Source organism: Salmo salar, chromosome ssa03 (genome assembly GCF_905237065.1).
Source record: "Salmo salar chromosome ssa03, Ssal_v3.1, whole genome shotgun sequence".
Taxonomy (NCBI): domain Eukaryota; kingdom Metazoa; phylum Chordata; class Actinopteri; order Salmoniformes; family Salmonidae; genus Salmo; species Salmo salar.
The window spans coordinates 27235128-27257537 of NC_059444.1; the positions used below are offsets into that span (position 1 = coordinate 27235128).

The 22410-nt window shown below is 41.9% G+C and overlaps 1 long non-coding RNA gene across 1 annotated transcript; it reads left to right on the forward strand.

Annotated features, from left to right (window-relative positions):
• Positions 1 to 15985: 15985 nt before the first annotated feature.
• Positions 15986 to 22102, forward strand: LOC106599590 (uncharacterized). Its single transcript, XR_001327505.2, has 5 exons — positions 15986 to 18114; positions 18231 to 18280; positions 18392 to 18433; positions 18559 to 18591; positions 22046 to 22102. It is a non-coding gene; the product is annotated as an uncharacterized lncRNA (long non-coding RNA).
• The last annotated feature ends 308 nt before the right edge of the window (positions 22103 to 22410 follow it).

The window sequence follows — 22410 nt, forward strand, 5'->3', positions numbered from 1 at the left end:
GTGAAGTACGCATGTGCAATAACTCCATTCTCGTGTACTCTTTCTAAACAACGTAATTCTATGAGACTTTGGCAAAGGCTAAGTCTACAAAACGCCGTCCACTCTGTTTGTTATAGATTCTAGTTTTGGAAACAGAACTGTATGGGGATCAAATGTTTCATTGATGATACAATTAGCAGAATGTCAGCCAAAATCCATCTCACTCCATCTTCTTACACTGCCAGCCACTGGGCTTCCTCTCATCACCATATTTGGTAGTTAGTGGAAACGCCAACCAGATGCTACATTACATCCGTTTTTAATATCTGGCCCATTGTTCTATCTGTAATTTAGTTGTCATATACTGTAGTTAGATTAATTAATGTAAAGAATTTGTGTGGTATTATGCACGAGTTTTCTTATCTTTGTCAACAGATGGCGGTATTTCATTACAATCCACTAGGGGCCTGTACTTTGCTACAGACAGTAGATTACAGCAAACACTGTGAATACCAGGGATGGGCAATTTTGATGAGGATGGGGGCCACAAAAAATCTGAACTCATCATGAGGTGCTCGCAGGTTTGCATACCCAAATACTGTACATACCCACACATGCAGTCAGTGCCAGCCCTAGCCTTTTGGGGGCCTGTCATGCCAAATAGTGTCCCACTCTACTTCACAATGGGATTCAATAAACTATTAGCGTCTGTTGCTATATCAACGGTGTGATGTCCTAATGATTAGAATTGTGGATATCATTACAGCCTAAATGACGTTCTTTTCATCATCGCTATGCAACAAGTTTTGTTTAGCTAATAAAATGAAAACATAAATTCTAACTACTTTTTGGTACCTTGTTAACATTACAACATGAAATCCATGTCTAAATGTTGCTAAATGGCAAAGACAACGTGTAATCTGCTTGACACATTAAGTTACTTACCTTACAGATCACGAAGTCAGCTAATTTCCACTCCATTCATATCAAAATCCATTTGATTCATACACTGGTTTGTCTTGCTGTAATGTTTTAATTTTAATCTGCCCTTCCCTTGTCTACACTGAAATAATATAATTTCAGTAGTCCTCTATTATGATTCATTGTTTTCTATCTATTAGTACACCCTTGTGGTTGAATATATATATATATGTATATGTAACTATTGTAGGTCATAGGATACAACAATGAATAATGTGGAACGAATAAATACCATCAAATGATACCTTTACAACTTACAATAATGAACACCTTATGAAACAGCTGTGAAAGCCACCCTGCCAATATTTAAGATTTTAATACATAAACAATGATCGTTTTTTGGTACAGTTGTCATTTTTTTTTAAAACTTTTTTTTTCACCTTTATTTAACCATTTAGGCTAGTTGAGAACAAGTTCTCATTTACAACTGTGACCTGGCCAAGATAAAGCAAAGCAGTGCGACACAAACAACAACACAGAGTTACACATGGAATAAACAAGCGTACAGTTAATAACACAATAGAAAAAAAAGAAAGTCTATATACAGTGTGTGCAAATGGCGTGAGGAGGTAAGGCAATAAATAGGCCATAGTAGTGGAGTAATTACAATTTAGCAAATTAACACTGGAGTGATAGATGAGCAGATGATGATGTGCAAGTAGAAATGCTGGTGTGCAAAAGAGCAGAAAGTAAATAAAAACAATATGGAGATGATGTAGGTAGATTGGGTGGGCTGTTTACAGATGGGCTATGTACAGCTGCAGGGATCAGTTAGCTGCTCAGATAGCTGATGTTTAAAGTTAGTTAAGTCTCCAGCTTCAGCGATTTTTGCAAATCATTCCAGTCATTGGCAGCAGAGAACTGGAAGGAAAGGCGGCCAAAGAGGTGTTGGCTTTGGGGATGACCAGTGAGATATACCTGCTGGAGTGCATGCTGCGGGTGGGTGTTGTTATCGTGACCAGTGAGCTGAGATAAGGCGGAGCTTTACCTAGCATAGACTTATAGATGACCTGGAGCCAGTGGGTCTGGCGACAAATATGTAGCGAGGGCCAGCCAACTAGAGCATACAGGTTGCAGTGGTGGATGGTATATGGGGTTTTGGTGACAAAACGGATGACACTGTGATAGACTGCATCCAGTTTGCTGAGTAGAGTATTAATTTATTTTCACAGATTATGTTTTGTACACTCACATGGCAATCAGACTGCAATACTTAATTCTGGTGTGTGGAATAAAGAGGTCGGTGCTGTGTGATTGGGAGGTTCTGCCTGTCACTTATTCTCAACAGGCAGTCTTGGAAGGGGGACTTGAAGAGGGAGACTGCGAAGTCCAGGCAGTGCTGCTTTCTTTGTTCTGAGTGTTTGCAGTGCTAGTGTTTTTAGTTCATCTGTGTATCTCACATATTATATGCCCAGTATGATACGGCTAGCAAACTTTATTAGCAGATAATGACAACATGACAATAATAGCAGCTTTAGAGGATGCAATGAGATGGAGGGGATGGGATGAGTGTGCAGATTATTGGGTAATCAGAAGTCACTAGATGCAGAATTTCATCTGGAGGGAGAGGAGAAAGAGTTAAAACCTCTTAGGGATAGGGGGCAGTATTTTCAGGTTCAGATGAAAAACGTGCCCAAATTAACCTGCCTCCTACTCAGACTCAGAAAGTAGGATATGCATATTATTAGTAGATTTAGATAGAACAAATCTGAAGTTTCTAAAACTGTTTGAATGATGTCTGTGAGTATAACATAACTCATATGGCAGGCAAAAACCTGAGAAAAATCTAACCAGGAAGTGGGAAATCTGGTGCTTGTAGTCTTTTCAAGTCATTGCCTATCCAACACACAGTGACTTAGGGTTCATTTTGCACTTACTAAGGCTTCCACTAGATGTCAACAGTCTTTAGAACCTAGTTTCAGGCTTTTGCAGTGAACAGAGAGCGATCAAGAAGGCCGGGAAGTTGGTGACTCAGGAAAGGACATGAGTTCATTGGCGCGCATTTACGTGAGAGGTAGCTGTGTTCCAAAACGTTTTTCAAGACATTGGAATCATCCGGTTGGAATATTATTGACGTTTTATGTTAAAAAGGCCCTAAAGATTGATGCTATACAACGTTTGACATGTTTCAACAAGCGTAAATATAACTTTTTTTAAACTTTTCGTCGTGAAATTTTGGCCGCGCTTCCTACATTTGGAGTAGCTTACTGAACGCGCAAACAACAAGGAGGTATTTGGACATAAATTATGGACTTTATCGAACAAAACAACATTTATTGTGGACCTGGGATTCCTGGAAGTGCCTTCTGATGAAGATCATCAAAGCTAAGTGAATATTTATAATGCTATTTATGATTTTAGATGACTCCAAAATGGCGGGTATCTGTATTGCCTAGTGTATGTTTCTGAGCGCCGTACTCAGATTATTGCAAAGTGTGCTTTCCCCGTGAAACTTTTTTGAAATCTGTTACAGCGGTTGCATAAAGGAGATGGTTATCTAAAATTCTTTGAATAACAGTTTAATATTTTATCAACGTTTATGATTAGTATTTTTGTAAATTGTTGTGCTGATTCACCGGCAGTATTGGAGGCAAAATATTTTCTGAACATCACGCGCCAATGTAAAATGCTGTTTTTGGATATAAATATGAACTTTATCGAACAAAACATACATGTATTGTCTAACATTGAGTCCTAGGAGTGTCATCTGATGAAGATCGTCAAAGGTTAGTGCTTAATTTTAGCTGAATTTCTGGTATTTGTGACCAGTCTCCTGCTTGGAAAATGGCTGTGTGGTTTTTCTTGTGTTGTACCTGTCCTAACATCATCTAACTTTATGCTTTCGCCGTAAAGACTTTTTGAAATCGGACAATGTGGTTACATTAAGGAGAAGTGTACCTTTAAAAAGGTGTAAAATAGTCGTGTGTTTGAGAACTTTGAATGATGACATTTTGATGTTTTGAATTTGGCACTCTGATTTTTCACTGGCTGTTGAATCGTGTGTCCCGTGGGTGGGACGCTAGCATCCCACCTGCCCGAGAGAGGTTAACAAACTATAGTTTTGGCAAGTCGGTTAGGACATCTACTTTGTGCATGACACAAGTCATTTTTCCAACAATTGTTTACAGACAGATTATTTCACTTATAATTCACTGTATCACAATTCCAATGGGTCAGAAGTTTACATACACTAAGTTGACTGTGCCTTTAAACAGCTTGGAAAATTCCAGAAAATGATGTCATGGCTTTAAAAGCTTCTGATAGGCTAATTGACATCATTTGAGTCAATTGGAGGTGTACCTGTGGATGTATTTCAAGGCCTACCTTCAAACTCAGTGTCTCTTTGCTAGACATAATGGGAAAATCAAAAGAAATCAGCCAAGACCTCAGAAAAAGATTTGTAGACCTCCACAAGTCTAGTTCATCCTTGGGAGCGATTTCCAAATGCCTGAAGGTACCACGTTCATCTGTACAAACAATAGTACGCAAGTATAAACACCATGGGACCACGCAGCCATCATACCGCTCAGGAAGGAGATGCGTTCTGTCTCCTAGAGATGAATGTACTTTGGTGCGAAAAGTGCAAATCAATCCCAGAACAACAGTAAATGACCTTGTGAAGATGCTGAAGGAAACAGGTACAAAGTATCTATATCCACAGTAAAACGAGTCCTATATCGACATAACCTGAAAGGCCGCTAAGCAAGGAGGAAGCCAATGCTCCAAAACCACCATAAAAAAGCCAGACTACGCTTTGCAACAAAGATCGTACTTTTGGGAGAAATGTCCTCTGGTCTGATGAAACAAAAATAGAACTGTTTAGCCATAATGACCATCGTTATGTTTGGAGGAAAAAGGGGGATGCTTGCAAGCCGAAGAACACCATCCCAACCGTGAAGCACAGGGTGGCAGCATCATGTTGTGGGGTGCTTTGTGCTGGAGGGACTGGTGCACTTCACAAAATAGATAGCATCATGAGAAGGAAAATTATGTGGATATATTGACGCAACATCTCAAGACATCAGTCAGGAAGTTAAAGCTTGGTTGCAAATGGGTTTTTCAAATGGACAATGCCCCCAAGCATACTTCCAAAGTTGTGGCAAAATGGCTTAAGGACAACAAAGTCAAGGTGTTGGAGTGACCATCACAAAGCCCTGACCTCAATCCTATAGAAAATGTGTGGGCAGAACTGAAAAAGTGTGTCCGAGCAAGGAGGCCTACAAGCCTGACTCAGTTACACCAGCTCTGGCAGGAGGAATGGGCCAGAATTCACCCAACTTATTGTGGGAAGCTTGTGGAAGGCTACCTGAATTGTTTGACCCAAGTTAAACAATTTAAAGGCACTGCTACCAAATACTAATTGAGTGTATGTAGACTTCTGACCCACTGGGAATGTGATGAAAGGAATAGAACCTGAAATAAATAATTCTCTCTACTATTATTCTGACATTTCACATTCTTAAAATAAAGTGGTGATCCTAACTAACCTAAGACAAGGATTTTTTACTAGGATGTCAGGAATTGTGAAAAACTGAGTTTAAATGTATTTGGCTAAGGTATATGTAAACTTCCGACTTCAACTGTATAAACTCCAGTCGTACTTTATCAAATGCCTTTTCAAAGTCAGCTATGAATACCAGGCCTGATTTACCAGATGTTTCATAGTGTTCAATTGTTTCCAGATTGAACAATTTGGCCTGAATGTCAAGCGTCACGTCTGGAGGAAACCTGGAACCATCCCTGCGGTGAAGCATAGTTGTGGCAGCATCATGCTGTAGGGATGTTCTTCAGTGACAGAGACTGGAAGATTAGTCAGGATCGAGGGAAAGATGAACTGACCAAAGTACAGGGAGATCCTTGATGAAAACCTGCTCCAGAGCGCTCTGGAGCTCAGACTGGGGCGACGGTTCACCTTCCAACAAGCACACAGCCAAGACTACGCAGAAGTGGCTTTGGGACACGTCTCTGAATGTCCTCGAGTGGCCCAGCTAGAGCCCAGACTTAAACACGATTGAACATCTCTGGTGAGACCTGAAAATAGCTGTGCAGCGACGCTCGCCATTCAACCTGACAGAGCTTGAGAGCATCTGCAGAGAAGAATGGGGAAAAACTCCCCAAATATACGTAGGTGTGACAAGTTTGTAGCATCATACCCAAGAAGACTCGAGGCTGTAATCGCTGCCAAGGGTGCTTCAACAAAGTACTGAGCAAAAGGTCTGAATACTTACGTAAATGTGATAATACATTTGTATTTTTTTTATATATTTGCAAACATTTCTATTTTTGCTTTGTCATTATGGGATATTGTGTGTAGATTGATAAGGGGAAACAACTATTTAATCCATTTTAAAAGGCTGTAAAGTAACAATGTGGAAAAAGTCAAGGGGTCTGAATACTTTCTGAATGCACTGTATATTGTCCCTAACATCATTACCCCATAGCAACGGATGTGGGTTACACACACACACACACACACACACACACACACACACACACTCCCACCCTTCCCCCACAAACCAGGTGTTCAACAATTGTTCCATTCCCGTTTTAGTGTGGTAGTGTGGCCCCAGGACAGAATCTGAACCAGCTGGCTGAGGGACCACCAATAACCACCCCTATCTGTGTAGAATTTGTCTTCAGGTTAAACCTTTCACTAAAAAATGTTTATACCAGGTGCTGAAGAGACCTCATAGCATCTGTCTATAATCCATACGCAACCTACATCCAATAACTACCGTATTTCTACTAAAGAAGCTTTAGCAGTGATCCCTAACAACCTTAATTAATTTCCTCCAAACCATAGAAAACCACCATGTTGCAGTAATCATTCAGTCTCCTCTTCATAGTCGTTGGAAGTACTGGGTGCATCACTTAAATGAGATGAGGGTGATGAATTTTTGTCTCTCTCCGTCAAGTTAACAAGGTGTATATGAGATCAAATGAATGATTAGTGCAAAAGTACCTAGAGGCTAATAAAATGGACTTTATGTTGGCAGCTACTCCAGTTCTCACAGTTAGATGGTTGAGGTAAACCTCAGGAGGCTCTTTCCTCTTTTCAACCTCTTTTAAAGAGACCACTAAAATGCCACCAGGAGGAGACAGACTGAAATAGACAAATAAATCAGTTTATATCTGGTCTCTGTATATACAAATGCAGGCCTTGGTTTTTGGGAGCTCGTCAAAGACAACATATTGACAATATTTGAATGAAGCAGGACTGTTGGAGCATTGATACAGCAACTAATATGTGTTTGCCAAAAATAGTAAGATGAGTTTGCAAAAAATTATACCATAAAATTTGACAAAAAAAACATTGCAATGAATCTGTGGTCTGGGTCTGGGTCTGGCACAACTTAAAACCTGTGGCTCAACATGTAGGTAATGTAGACAGTGCCCTCAGCCATTCTCCAATCAAGCTCAATCAAAGGATTTGAAAGAAAACAAATACAAACACTAACAGCGCCTCTTCAACCTCAGGAGACTGAAGAAGACCCTCACAAACTTTTAAAGATCCACAATTGAGAGCATCCTGTCAGGATGTATCACCACCTGGTACGGCAACTGCACCGTCCGCAACCGCAGGGCTCTCCAGAGGGTGGTGCGGTCTCCCCAACGCATTACTGGGGGCACACTGCCTGCCCTCCAGGACACCTACAGCACCCGATGTCACAGGAAGACCAAAAAGAACATCAAGGACATCAACCACACGAGCCACGGTCTGTTCACCCCGCTATCATCCAGAAGTCGAGGTCAGTACAGGTGCATCAAAGCTGGGACCGAGAGACTGAAAAACAGCTTCTATCTCAAGGCCATCAGAATGTTAAATAGCCATCACTAGCCGGCTACCACCCGGTTACTCAACCCTGCACCCTAGAGGCTGCTTCCCTATGTATATAGACATGGAATCACTGGTCACTTTATATAGACATGGAATCACTGGTCACTTTAATAATCGAACAATAGTAACTTTAATGGAACACTAGTCACTTTAATAATGTTTACATACCGCTTTACTCATCTCATATGTATATTCTGTATTCTACTGTATTTTAGTCAATGCCACTCCGGCATTGCTCGTCCTAATATTTACAGTATATATTTATTTTCCATTCTTTTACTTTTAGATATGTGTGTATTGTTAGATACTACTGCAGTGTTGGAGCTAGTAACACAAGCATTTCGCTACAGCCGAATAATATCTGCTAAATATGTGTATGTGACTAATTGTAACGCCCTGTGACATGGGTGGGCGTTCTAGGTTTCTTTTTCTATGTTGGTGGTTTTCTTTGTTTCCGCAGTGTATGGCTCTCAATCAGGAACAGGTGTAGATCATTGTTGCTGATTGAGAGTCATACATAGGCAGCCTGTTTTTCCTTTGGGGTTTGTGGGTGAATGTTTTCGGTCTAGTATTTTGTTATTCCTGACAGAACTGTTTGGCTGTCATTTTCGTGGTTTCTTTTGCTAGTGTTCATTCGGTCATTAAAATCATTTAAGATTAACACATCCTCCGCTGCACCTTGGTCTCATTCTGACGACGGCTGTTACACTAATAAAATTTGATTTGATTTATTTTAACTTAGGTCTGGCTGCCAGTGCTCTTCAGCTATTCTGCTGTGTCACTCTGCCCATAATTACAATGGTCCAGTTTATGGGGAAATCAAGTCAATCAAACTGGTTTGTAAAATGAATTAAAAACCTAATGAGCCTGTCAGCCAGGCCATCCTACAGCTGTGACTTAAAACGTTGCAATGTGTCATGAGGAGTGGAACTAACAGTTTATGGTTCCCTAAGTACCACTACGTAGTGTAGCCAGTGGGTGAAATCTCTGACAGGCTGTAAACTAGGTGAATATTGTGCTCAACGCCGGCCGGGAAAATCAAATCAAGATTTATTTATACATCACATTTCAGACATGGATTGCAACACAACGTGCATCCCAGGGAAAATATTTACTATGCAACAAACATAAGAGGATAAAAAACAAAAGAAAACAATAAAAACTGAACGAATAAAAAGCACCCTAAGGAAAAGCAAAGTTAATAATATCTGTTTTAAAGTCTCTTTTAAAAATGTCCACAGTTTCAGCCCCCCTCAGGTTCTCTGGCAGGTTATTCCAGACGCTGGGGGCATAATAACTAAAGGCTGCCTCTCCATGCCTCTTGGTTTTAGTCTTTGGGGTAGTTAAAAGGCCAGTTCCAGAGGACCTGAGGGACCTACTTGGTACATAACTTAAAAGCATGTCTGACGTGTACTGGGCTGCAAAATCATGGATTGATTTAAAAACCAATAGATGAAGCTTAAAAGTAATTATAAAACTCACCAGTGCAGAGACCTTTAAAACCGTTGTTTAAAAAAAGTAAAAAAATATTTCACCTTTATTTAACCAGGTAAGCTAGTTGAGAACAAGTTCTCATTTACAACTGCGACCTGGCCAAGATAAAGCAAAGCAGTGTGACACAGACAACAACACAGTTACACATGGAAAAAACAATAAACAAGCCAATAACACAATAAACAAGTCAATGACAGTAGAAAAAAAAGAAAGTCTATATTCAGTGTGTGCATGAGGAGGTAGGCAATAAATGGGCCATAGTAGCGAAGAATTACAATTAAGCAGATTAACACTGGAGTGATAAATGAGCAGATGATGATGTGCAAGTAGAGATACTGGTGTGCAAAAAGAGCAGAAAAGTAAATAAAAACAGTATGGGGATGAGGTAGGTAGATTGGGTGGGCAATTTACAGATGGACTATGTACCGCTGCAGTGATCGGTTAGCTGCTCAGATAGCTGATGTTTAAAGTTGGTGAGGGAAATAAGTCTCCAGCTTCAGCGATTTTTTTTGCAATTCGTTCCAGTCACTGGCAGCAGAGAACTGGAAGGAAAGGCGGCCAAATGAGGTGTTGGTTTTGGGGATGATCAGGGAAATATACCTGCTGGAACGTGTGCTACGGGTGGGTGTAGTTATTGTGACCAGTGAACTGAGATAAGGCGGAGCTTTACCTAGCATAGACTTCTAGATGACCTGGAGCCAGTGGGTCTGGCGACGAATATGTAGCAAGGGCCAGCCGACTAGAGCATACAGGTCGCAGTGGTGGGTGGTATAAGGTGATTTGGTAACAAAACGGATGGCACTGTGATAGACTGCATCCAGTTTGCTGAGTAGAGTATTGGAAGCTATTTTGTAGATGACATCGCCGAAGTCGAGGATCGGCAGGATAGTCAGTTTTACTAGGGTAAGTTTGGTGGTGTGAGTGAAGGAGGCTTTGTTGGAGTAGCCAGGAGGAAGGCATGGCCAGCCGTAGAGAAACGCTTATTGAAATTTTCGATGATCATGGATTTATCGGTGGTGACCGTGTTACCTAGCCTCAGTGCAGTGGGCAGCTGGGAGGAGGTGCTCTTGTTCTCTATGGACTTTACAGTGTCCCAACACTTTTTGGAGTTGGAGCTACAGGATGCAAAATTCTGCTTGAAAAAGCTAGCCTTTGCTTTCCTGACTGACTGTGTATTGGTTCCTGACTTCCCTGAACAGTTGCATATCGCGGGGACTATTCGACGCTATTGCAGTCCGCCACAGGATGTTTTTGTGCTGGTCAAGGGCAGTCAGCTCTGGAGTGAACCAAGGGCTATATCTGTTCATAGTTCTGCATTTTCTGAAAGTGGCATGCTTATCTAAGATGGTGAGGAAATTACTTTTAAAGAACGACCAGGCATCCTCGACTGACGGGAGGAGGTCAATATCTTTCCAGGATGCCCAGGCCAGGTCGATTAGAAAGGCCTGCTCGCAGAAGTGTTTTAGGGAGCATTTGACAGTGATGAGGGGTGGTCGTTTGACCGCGGACCCATAGCGGATACAGGCAATGAGGCAGTGATCGCTGAGATCCTGATCGAAAACAGCAGAGGTGTATTTGGAGGGCAAGTTGGTCAGGATAATGCCTATGAGGGTGCCCATGTTTACGGACTTAGGGTTGTACCTGGTGAGTTCCTTGATGGTTTGTGTGAGATTGAGGGCATCTAGCTTAGATTGTAGGACTGCCTGGGTGTTAAGCATATCCCAGGTTAGGTCACCTAACTGAACGAACTCTGACGCTAGATGGGGAGCGATCAATTCACATACGGTGTCCAGGGCACAGCTGGGAGCGGAGGGGGGTCGGTAACAGTGAGAGACTTACTTCTGGAGAGATTAATTTTTAAAATTAGAAGTTCGAACTGTTTGGGTATAGACCTGGAAAGTATGACAGAACTTTGCAGGCTATCTCTGCAGTAGATTTCAACTCCTCCCCCTTTGGCAGTTCTATCTTGACGGAAAATGTTGTAGTTGGGTATGGAAATCTCAGAGTTTTTGGTGGCCTTCCTAAGCCAGGATTCAGACACTGCAAGGACATCAGGGTTGGTGGAGTGTGCTAAAGCAGTGAGTAAAACAAACTTAGGGAGGAGGCTTCTGATGTTAACATGCATGAAACCAAGGCTTTTTTGATCACAGAAGTCAACAAATGAGGGTGCCTGGGGACACGCAGGGCCTGGGTTTACCTCCACATCACCCGAGGAACAAAGGAGGAGTAGGATGAGAGTACGGCTAAAGGCTATCAAAACTGGTCGTCTAGAGCGTTGGGGACAAAGAATAAAAGGAGCAGATTTCTGGGCGTGGTAAAATAGATTGAGGGCATGTGCAGACAGGTGTATGGTGGGGTGCGGGTACAGCGGAGGTAAGCCCAGGCACTGAGTGGTGATAAGAGAGGTTGCATCTCTGGACATGCTGCTTATAATAGGTGAGGTCACCGCATGTGTGGGAGGTGGGACAAAGGAGGTATCAGAGGTATGATGAGTGGAACTAGGGGCTTCCTTGTAAACTAAAACAATGATAACTAACCTAAACAACAGTATACAAGGCATATTGACATTTGAGAGAGACATAAAGCGAGGCATAAAGCAATCACAGGTGTTGATTGGGAGAGCTAGCTAGACAACAACGGGTAAGACAACAACAGCTAATCAGCTAAAACAACAACAACAACAGGTAAAATGGCGATGAAAGGTCAGAGAGGGTCAGTTAACTACACACAGAGCCTGAGTTCGCGGCTGGGGCCGACAGATAAACAGAATGGAGTACCGTGATTAATGGACAGTCCAACAGGCATCAGCTATGTAGCCAAGTGATCATAGGGTCCAGGGGACAGCAATAGATGGAACAGGGAAGCCGCGGAGTAGTCGGTACTAAGCTAGCACGCGGGAGACACAGCGTTTAAAGTTAGCAGCCCGGGGCTAATAGAAGCGTCTGCTCCGACGTCCGACGGAGGCCGGTTGAAGGCACAGCGGATGGAGTATTCGTCGGCAGACCAGTCGTGGTGGTGCGGTGGGGCGCCGTGTCGACAAAGGATCCAAGCCAGATGGCGAAAGAGGTATTGTAGTTGTAGTAATTTAGTTTGCTAGCCGGGAGAAGCGCCTGGCTCACGGCTAACTGGTGCTAGCTTCGGGGCAGGGAAAATTAGCCACTCGGTAGCAGCGGTGGTCCAGTGCCAAGTTCCAGAGCTTACGGCAAGGATCCGGTGGAGTAGTGGATTCTAGCCGTGTTTGGATGGAGTCCGGGTGAACAACTGAGTAGGCCGAGAGGTGGGCCTCAGGGATAGCTTCGATACTGGGTCACTCGGTGGCAGCTGTGAAGATCAGGAGTAATGGTCCAGGGTTTACGGACGGAATTCGGGGTTGTAGTGGAGAAACAGTCCGATACTGGTAGGCTGGCGAGTATTATCCAGGCTAAAAAAAGGGCTGGTATCTGTGCAGAAGGTAAAGGCCGCTAGCAATGGCTAACAATGACTAAATAGCTTGTAGCTAATTAGCTGGTTAGCTTCTGATGGCTAGGTGGTTCTGGCTATAAGGTCTAAAAAAAATAAAAATAATAGCGGTTCCGTATCACATTGGGTGAGGCAGGTTACCGGAAGGTATAATTGAATTAAAATGGAAAAGAGATGTATACAAAAAAAAGGACGAAAAATACAAAAGTGCACGAGAGGACGAAGAAAACACATCTGCACTGCTACGCCATCTTGGATTTGAACCGGTGTAATGTGTGCTCTCCATCTGGTCTTGCTCAGTACCCATGCTGCAGCATTCTGTATGTTTTGCAGTTGACCAAAGGCTTTCTTGGGTAGACCAGACAGGAGAGCATTACAGTAGTCAAGTCTGCTTGCAATAAAAGCATGGATGAGTCTCTCTGTATCAGCTTGAGAGAGAAACAACCGCACCTTGGTAATGTTCCTCGTGGTAAAAAGCTATTTAGGTCACATTCCTAATGTGTGATTCGAAATTGTGTTCAGAATCTAAAATGACACCTAGGTTTTTTATCTTTATTGCCCATGCATTAAAATGTGCGGCCAGATTCTCTCTCTCTGTGCTTTAGCTCCAACAATCTCTGTGCTTTTGGCTCCAACAATAAAACATGTTTGATTATTTTTAGAGGTAAATAAAAAGTGGCCCTCTTATTTCATGTGTACAACATCATGATACTGGTCGCTTCTTTCCAGTTTCCAGGATATTTCAAGAGCAGTAGGAACCTCTCAGCTGTGCTTAAAAAGCGCTGTAGAAATGACACATGTTTATTGATATACAGTAGATATTTGCCTTTGTCTTTTCATGTGTCCTGAGTGGGATATCTTTGTTTTTTCATCACCTTAATGCGGAATCCGAGGCCTCCTTGGGCAGATGGGGCCTGCTGGACCTCAGGTAATAATTCGTGGATAAAACTTGCAATTTATCATTTTAGACAATAATCAAGAGTAGGCCATGTCGCCATCAATGACTTGGTTGGCTCATCTTCTGTGTCATCATGACCTTGCTTTGCCTGCTAAGATCCATTCTGTGAAAGAGTAACTTAAAACCTTAAAGTGTTTTGAGAACCATGTAAAATGCTATATTTTCTTCTCTCACCCTTTTCATGAAATTGTTTATGTGCTGTTCCATAATGCAATATCTGACTTACGCAATGAGGCTTACACCCACTATACATAACCACTTTAGAAAACTGACAGGCCAATGAGGAAATAGCTGCAACTGTAGTGTCATGTGATTTCAAACAATTCTCACATTCTCACCATTTTATTCTCCAGTGTTTTCTGTTTATCTTTCAATTTGTCTTTCTCCCTATATCATTTTGTGTGATAAAAGAAGCCTTTTGCCTCAGCTTTTTGATTTATATTAAAGTGTAGTCCTCAGAATTTCACATTATGAAAGTCACATTATTTTCATGAGGTTAATTTTACAATGCCAGATGATTATGCCGTTGTTTAAATGTTTAATCATCATTCAGGGTCATGGTCCAGTGGGTCCACCTGGAACTTATAGACATGAAGGTTCAAAAGGTAACCAGTGAGCTGTTGCCCCAACTATAAGTGTGTGTGTCTGAGCTACACGTACTGTGTGTGGGCATGTAAGTATGTATTATGGTATGTACACTGAACAAAAATATAAACACAACATGTAAAGTGTTGGTCCCATGTTTCATGAGCTGAAATACAGTGCATTCGGAAAGTATTCAGACACTTTGACTTTTTCCACATTTTGTTACATTACAGCCTTATTCAAAAATTGATTAAAATAGTTTTTTCCGCTCATCAATCTACACACAATACCCCATAATGACAAAGCAAAAACATATTTTTTGAAATTTTTGTAATTGTATTAAACAAAAAAAACTGAAATATCACATTTACATAAGTATTCAGACCCTTTACTCGGTACTTTGTTGACGCACCTTTGGCAGCAATTACAGCCTTGAGTCTTCTTGGGTATGACACTTCAAGCTTGGCACACCTTTATTTGGAGAGTTTCTTCCATTCTTCTCTGCAGATCCTCTCAAGCTCTGTCAGGTTGGATGGGGTGTTGCTGCACAGCTATTTTCAGGTCTCTGGCTGGGCCACTCAAGGACATTAAGAGACGTGTCCCGAAGCCACTCCTGCATTGTCTTGGCTGTGTGCTTAGCGTCATTGTCCTGTTCAAAGGTGAACCTTGACCCCAGTCTGAGGTCCTGAGTGCTCTGGAGCAGGTTTTCATAAAGGATATCTCTGTACTTTGCTCTGTTCACCTTAGCCTCGATCCTGATTAGTCTCCCAGTCCCTGCTGCTGAAAAACATCTCCACAGCGTGATGTTGCCACCACCATGCTTCACCGTAGGGAGGGTGCCAGGTTTCCTCCAGACGTAACGCTTGGCATTCTGGCCAGATAATCTTGTTTCTCATGGTCAGAGTCCTTTAGGTGCCTTTTGGCAAACTCCAAGCTGGCTGTCATGCGCTTTTTACTGAGGAGTGGCTTCCGTCTGGCCACTCTACCATAAAGGCCTGATTGGTGGAGTGCTGCAGAGATGGTTGTCCTTCTGGAAGGTTCTCCCATCTCCAGAGAGGAACTCTGGAGCTCTGTCAGAGTGACCATCGGATTCTTGTTCACCTTGCTGACCAAGACCCTTCTCCCCCGATTGCTCAGTTTGACTTGGCGGCCAGCTCTAGGAAGAGTCTTGATGGTTGCAAACTTCTTCCATTTAAGAATCATGGAGGCCATTGTGTTCTTGGGGACCTTCAATGCTGCAGAAATGTTTTGGTACCCTTCCCTATATCTGTGCCTCAACACAATCCTGTCTCTGAGCTCTAGGACAATTATTTCGACCTCATGGCTTGGTTTTTGCTCTGACATGCATTGCCAACTGTGGGACCTTTATATACATAGACAGGTGTGTACCTTTCCAAATCATGTCTAACCAATTGAATTTACCACCGGTGGACTCCAATGAAGTTGTAGAAACATCTCAAGGATGATCAATGGAAACAGTATTAACCAGTATTAACCTGAGCTCAATTTTGAGTCTCATAGCAAGTACTTATTTAAATAAGTTATACGTTTTTTTATTTGTAATACATTTGCAAAAATTGTTCAAAACCTGTTTTCGCTTTTTCATTATGGGGTATTCTGTGTAGATTGATGAGAAAAAATATATGTAATTAATTTCAGAATAAGACTGTAACGTAAGAAAATGTGGAAAAAGGGAGGGGACTCAGGAATACTTTCCGAATGCACTGTAAAATATCCCAGAAATATTACATACACACAAAATGCTTATTTCTCTAAAATTTTGGGCACAAATGTGTTCACTTCCCTGTTCGTGAACATTTCTTCTTTGCCAAGATAATCCATCCACCTGACCGGTGTGGCATATCAAGAAGCTGATTAAACAGTATGATCATTACATAGGTGCACTTTGTGCTGGGGGCAATAAAAGGCCACTCTTAAATGTGCAGTTTTGTCACACATCACAATGCCACAGCGTGCAATTGGCATGCTGACTGCAAGAATTTCCACCAGAGCTGTTGCCAGAGAATTGAATGTACATTTCTCTACCATAAACCTCCTCTAATGTTATTTTCGAGAATTTGGCATTTACGTCCAACCAGCCTCACAATCGCAGACCACATGTATAGTGTCGTGTGGGCGAGCGGTTTGCTGATTTCAACATTGTGAACAGAGTGCCCCATACTGGCGGTGGGGTTTTGGTATGGGCAGGCATAAGCTATGTACAACGAACACAATTGCATTTTATTGATGGCAATTTGAATGTACAGAGATACCATGACGAGATTCTGAGGCCCATTTTTATGCCATTCATCTGCTGCCATGACCTCATCTTTCAACATGATAGGCTAATGCTATCACGTTTTAAAATATGACCCAGGTGCAGACAGTGTTGAAGAAACTAAAGTTTCATCTTTAAACAGGGGTATGCAAACGACAGGTCAAGGCTGGCAGGGGTCAATAATCCAGAGAGGGTGTAAGGCACCGGAACAGCAGGTGGGCTCAGGGTCAGGTCAGGCAGAGGTCGGCAATCCAGAGTAGAGGCAAAGGTACAGGACAGCAGGCGGGCTCAGGGTCAGGGCAGGCAGGAAGGTCAAAACCGGGAAACTAGAAAACAGGGACTATAGGAAAGACAGGAGCAAGGGAAACCGCTGGTAGGTATGAACGAACAAAACGAACTCGCACAGACAGGGGATAATGGGGAAGATGGGCGACACCTGGAGGGGGCTGGAGACAAGCACAAGGACAGATGAAACAGATCAGGGCGTGACAAATGCACTGCCCCATGTCGCAAGGATCTGTACACAATTCCTGGAAGCTGAAAATGTCCTAGTTATTCCATAGCCTGCATACAGTACTCACCAGACATTTCACCTATTGAGCAAGTTTGGGAGGCTCTGGATCGACGTGTACGACAGCGCGTTCCAGTTCCCGCCAATATCCAGCAACTTCGCATAGCTATTGAATAGGAGTGGGATAATATTACCAGGCCACAATCAATAGCCTGATCAACTCTATGCAAAGGAGATGTGTCACGCTGACTGGTTTTCTGTGATCAACAGATACATATCTGTATTCCCAGTTATGTGAAATCCATAGATTAGGGCCTAATGCCTTTATTTCAATTGACTGATTTCCTTAAATGATCTGTAACTCAGTAAAATTGTTGAAATTGTTGCATGTTGCGTTGATATTCTTATTGAGTATACATGTGCATCTCGTCATGTAGTTGATGTGTGTTCTGGGAGTAATGAGTGTGTTCACATGGGGGGCCCAAGGGGTGTGTGGATCAGATGAACGTCCTGGGACACCTGGACTGAAAGTAGGTATTTTTCACTTGTTTCGGGTAGGTGAAAGATGCTATGATGTTCTAGTGTTGGGGGCTGTAAGTGGGTCTTTTCCATACAGGATTCACCTCAGGCAGAAAACTTTGACTTTGGATTTCTCAGCATAATAAACTCACAACACATATCATTATATTTTACTGCTGTAGGCCTATGATTCCTGTGCTTTTGGCCTTGTGCCATTCAATACTAACTGGTAGAAGTCCCCTGAGAATGAAATACAAATTGCAGGACATGGAAAGGAAATAAGTTAGTGTGGCTTCATTTTAATGTCACAGAGAAGGCAGAATAAACTTGGATGTACATGTGTTATTGTTATACAGCATACAGTACTGTAATTGTTAAAGTGTTTCCTGTTGTTTCTCTAGGGAGCAGAGGGAGAAACGGGGATTCAAGGGTTACCTGGTGACCAAGGACTGCCGGGGGTTCAAAGGTCATGAATTGCAAAATGATGCTCACTTATCAACTATATTACAAAAGTAAGTTAACTCTGTAGAGTATGGCTTTTTTGGTTTATTAATTGTTATTATCATAATATGTCATATTAATAGTCATTATGACTGACTGTAGGTAACATGTCTTCCCTTGTTTTCAGGGGGAAACTGGAGAGCCCGGTCCCAAAGGAAGCCAAGTATAAAACAACATGTGTGTTTGGTCCTTTTGCTTTTTAGATGTGTTCATGACTTATATTTTAAGAAACAGCAGTTAATGGTGTTTTTCATTTTTCATCGTCACCCTCCTATTCTGTTTCTCTAGGGTGAGGGGAATAATGGTGTGCCTGGGACCCCTGGGACAAGCGTATGTAACTTTTCCCCTCTCTCAAATCTACTTGAGGGGCATGCATTACTCATAACTGTTATAGATGTTCATACTGCCTTTTAGACTCTGATTTCATGTTTATCCATGTCATTGCCGCTCTGTAGGGTGATACTGGGCTCAGAGGAAGCAAAGGAGAGGTACGTTTCATTAGTTTGTAAATATCTCACTTCTCAAATGTAACTTCTTGTTTGTGCCTTGAGAAATACAGAAATCTGCCTATACAGACCTACAGGTCTATTTTGAAGACTGTAACCCATTTCCATCTACAGTTTTCATGCGAGTAAAGTCATATCATATAAAATAAATATCACGATAGGATAATTTGTTCTTTCGACATGGTGGTATCTTTTTGTGTCAGTAAAATGTATTATGTGTGTAACGGCTGTCGTAGAGAGGGGACCAAAGCGCAGCGTGTTGATTGCTCATGACAAAAATATTTATTATAACTCAAAACATTCCAGGAAAAATAACAAAGAGGGCAAACTAAAGCGCACAGTTCTGTCAGGCACATAAACTAAACAGAAGACAACTACCCACAAACACAGGTGGGAAAAAAAAACCCTACTTAAGTATGATCTCCATTTAAAGACAACGAGGACCAGCTGCCTCTAATTGGAGATCATCCCCCCCCCAAAAAAACATAGAAATAGAAAACTAGAACTAAACATAGATATAGAAAAACACAAAACACCCCCTGTCACGCCCTGACCTACTCTACCATAGAAAATAACATCATACTATGGTCAGGCATGACAATGTGAGAAATAACCATCATATCGAAGTAAATTTGGAGTCACGTAATGAAATGGTGTGTCCCACTACAACTCGGGAAACCACGCAGTTTAAATCTGGCTACAGAAAAATGTTGATTAACTTCACAGGGTGGTGAAAGTGCATGGTATGAGCTTGATGCTCCTTTTCAATAAATGTCAAGGGTCTTATTCTGGTGACAGTATGATCGATGCTGTTTTGACAAATAAAAGCATTTTTGCTCTTATCCATAATCTCATCATGTAGACTAGCCTATCCACAGAGCCTATGTGTACTGTATCTGCGATCTGTTGGCTAGAGCGCATGTGCCAAGACCAGAGTAGGGTACATTTACTATTTAACGTAACAGCTTTTGTGCCAAAATTATCAGTAGAGTTGAAAATGCGATGGAAACACAATGAACATTAGATTTAAGCGAAAAAGACAATTTTGTGTGCACTACGTCCTCACCCACTGATTTTTTTTATCTGGAAGTCAGTTTGGTGGAAACATTACTGGTGGGAAAAGCATATATTTTCTTCATGCAGATATTTGAATATTCGCATGAAAATGTGTCAGCAATTGGATGGAAACCTACGTAGCTATACAAACCACATTATTTCACCAACACTGACACAAACAAACAGAATGGAATTCTGATGAAGAGAAGGGAATATATTTCAGTATATAGTGGTTAGTTCAGCTCCCCATAACCGCCTCCACTGTCTCATGCAAACTTCTTGGTCTGTGACAAGTAGTACATACACGTAATGTGGTTTGGACATTACCACTTGTGTGTCACACTGCACATATTCAATGGAATCAAAAACCCAAACAAACAGAAAAATTCTATGCAGACATTGGTTTTAAAAAGTAAAGTGAATTTTACAGACGGCAAACTTACAACAGGTACATTTGAAGTCGGAAGTTTACATACACTTAGGTTGGAGTCATTAAAACTCGTTTTTTCACTCCACAAATGTCTTGATAAAAAAACTATAGTTTTGGCAAGTCGGTTAGGACATCTACTTTGTGCATGACACAAGTCATTTTTCCAACAATTGTGTACAGACAGATTATTTCACTTATAATTCACTGTATCACAATTCCAGTGGGTCAGAAGTTTGCATACTCTAAGTTGACTGTGCCTTTAAACATTTGGACAATTCCCGAAAATTATGCAGGGCTTTAGAAGCTTCTGATAGGCTAATTGACATAATCTGAGTCAATTGGAGGTGTACCTGTGGATGTATTTCAAGGCCTACCTTCAAACTCAGTGCCTCTTTGCTAGACATCATGGGAAAATCAAAAGAAATCAGCTAAGACCTAAGCAATTTCCAAACGCCTGAAGGTACCACGTTCATCTGTACAAACAATAGTACGCAAGTATAAACACCATGGGACCATGCAGCCGTCATACCGCCCAGGAAGAAGTCGCATTCTGTCTTGTAGAGATGATCGTACTTTGGTGCGATAAGTGCAAATCAATCCCAGAACAACAGCAAAGGACCTTGTGAAGATGCTGGAGGAAACAGGTACAAAAGTATCTATATCCACAGTAAAACGAGTCCTAAATCGACATAACCTGAAAGGCCGCTCAGCAAGGAAGAAGCCACTGCTCCAAAACCGCCATAAAAAGCCAGACTATGGTTTGCAACTGCACATGGGGACAAAGATCGTACTTTTTGGAGAAATGTCCTCTGGTCTGATGAAACAAAAATAGAACTGTTTGGCCATAATGACCATCATTATGTTTGGAGGAAAAAGGGGGACGCTTGCAAGCTGAAGAACACCATCCCAACCGTGAAGCACGGTGTGGCAGCATCATGTTGTGGGGGTGCTTTGTTGCAGGAGGGACTGGTGCACTTCACAAAATAGCTGGCATCATGAGGAATGAAAATGATGTGGATATATTGAAGCAACATCTGAAGACATCAGTCAGTAAGTTAAAGCTTGGTTGCAAATGGGTCTTCCAAATGGACAATGACCCCAAGCATACTACAATGACCCCATATCCTTGCGTACTATTGTTGTGGCAAAATGGCTTAAGGACAACAGAGTCAAGGTATTGGAGTGGCCATTACAAAGCCCTGACCTCAATCCAATAGAACATTTCTGGGCAGAACTGAATAAGCGTGTGCGACAAGGAGGCCTACAAACCTGACTCTGTTACACCAGCTCTGTCAGGAGGAATGGGCCAAAATTCACCCAACTTATTGTGGGAAGCTTGTGGAAGGCTACCCGAAACGTTTGACCCAAGTTAAACAATTTAAAGGCAATGCTACCAAATACTAATTGAGTGTATGTAAACTTCTGACCCACTGGGAAAGTGATGAAAGAAATAGAAGCTGAAATATATCATTCTCTCTACTATTATTCTGACATTTCACATTTTGAAAATAAAGTGGTGATCCTTACTGACCTAAAACAGGGCATTTTTACTAGGATTAAATGTCAGGAAGTGTGAAAAACTGAGTTTTTAAATGTATTTGGCTAAGGTGTATGTAAACTTCCGACTTCAACTGTATATAAACATACATCAATGCAATCTATAACACCAATTGAATTTGCTGTGATGTTGTCCCACACCAGAAAGGTGTATCAGGAGACACTGGAGCCAGAGGGCCAGAGGGGAGGAAGGGGGATGTGGTTCTGATGGTAGCTGCTGGGTCTTGTGGCTCTCCTGGACAAGATGGGTTACCAGGGCAACCAGGAGAGCTTGGATACCCAGGGAAACCTGTACGTGGACCACGAGTCGAAGCGATTTGCCCCAAAATGTCTATAGAGTCATTACCAGCTCATTATCTACAGGCATACTGATGTGAATATATTGTCTTTCAGGGGAAGCCACCAACTGATGGCCACTTGATGAAGCTTTGCGCTAATGTACTTCCGAGTATGTTCCCTTTATTTTGTTTCATGCATGACCATTATCTGTTGTATGGATTATTGAAGATTTAGACTGTTTCAAATGATAGACTCCAGAATGCTTGCTAGGTATGAAGGCATTAGGCAATCCTTGATTGTTTTTATTTTTTCACCAAGTGCACGTATCCAGGGCGTTTCGAAATAGTGAGGATGTTCGTAATTGTAGGTCTAAGAAAGCATACAGCAGCATCCTGTTGGTCTACACATCCAACAGCATGTTCACTGAACTACCCCCTGGAAACATCTGGAGCACTAATGCAGCTTTCATTTCTGCATTT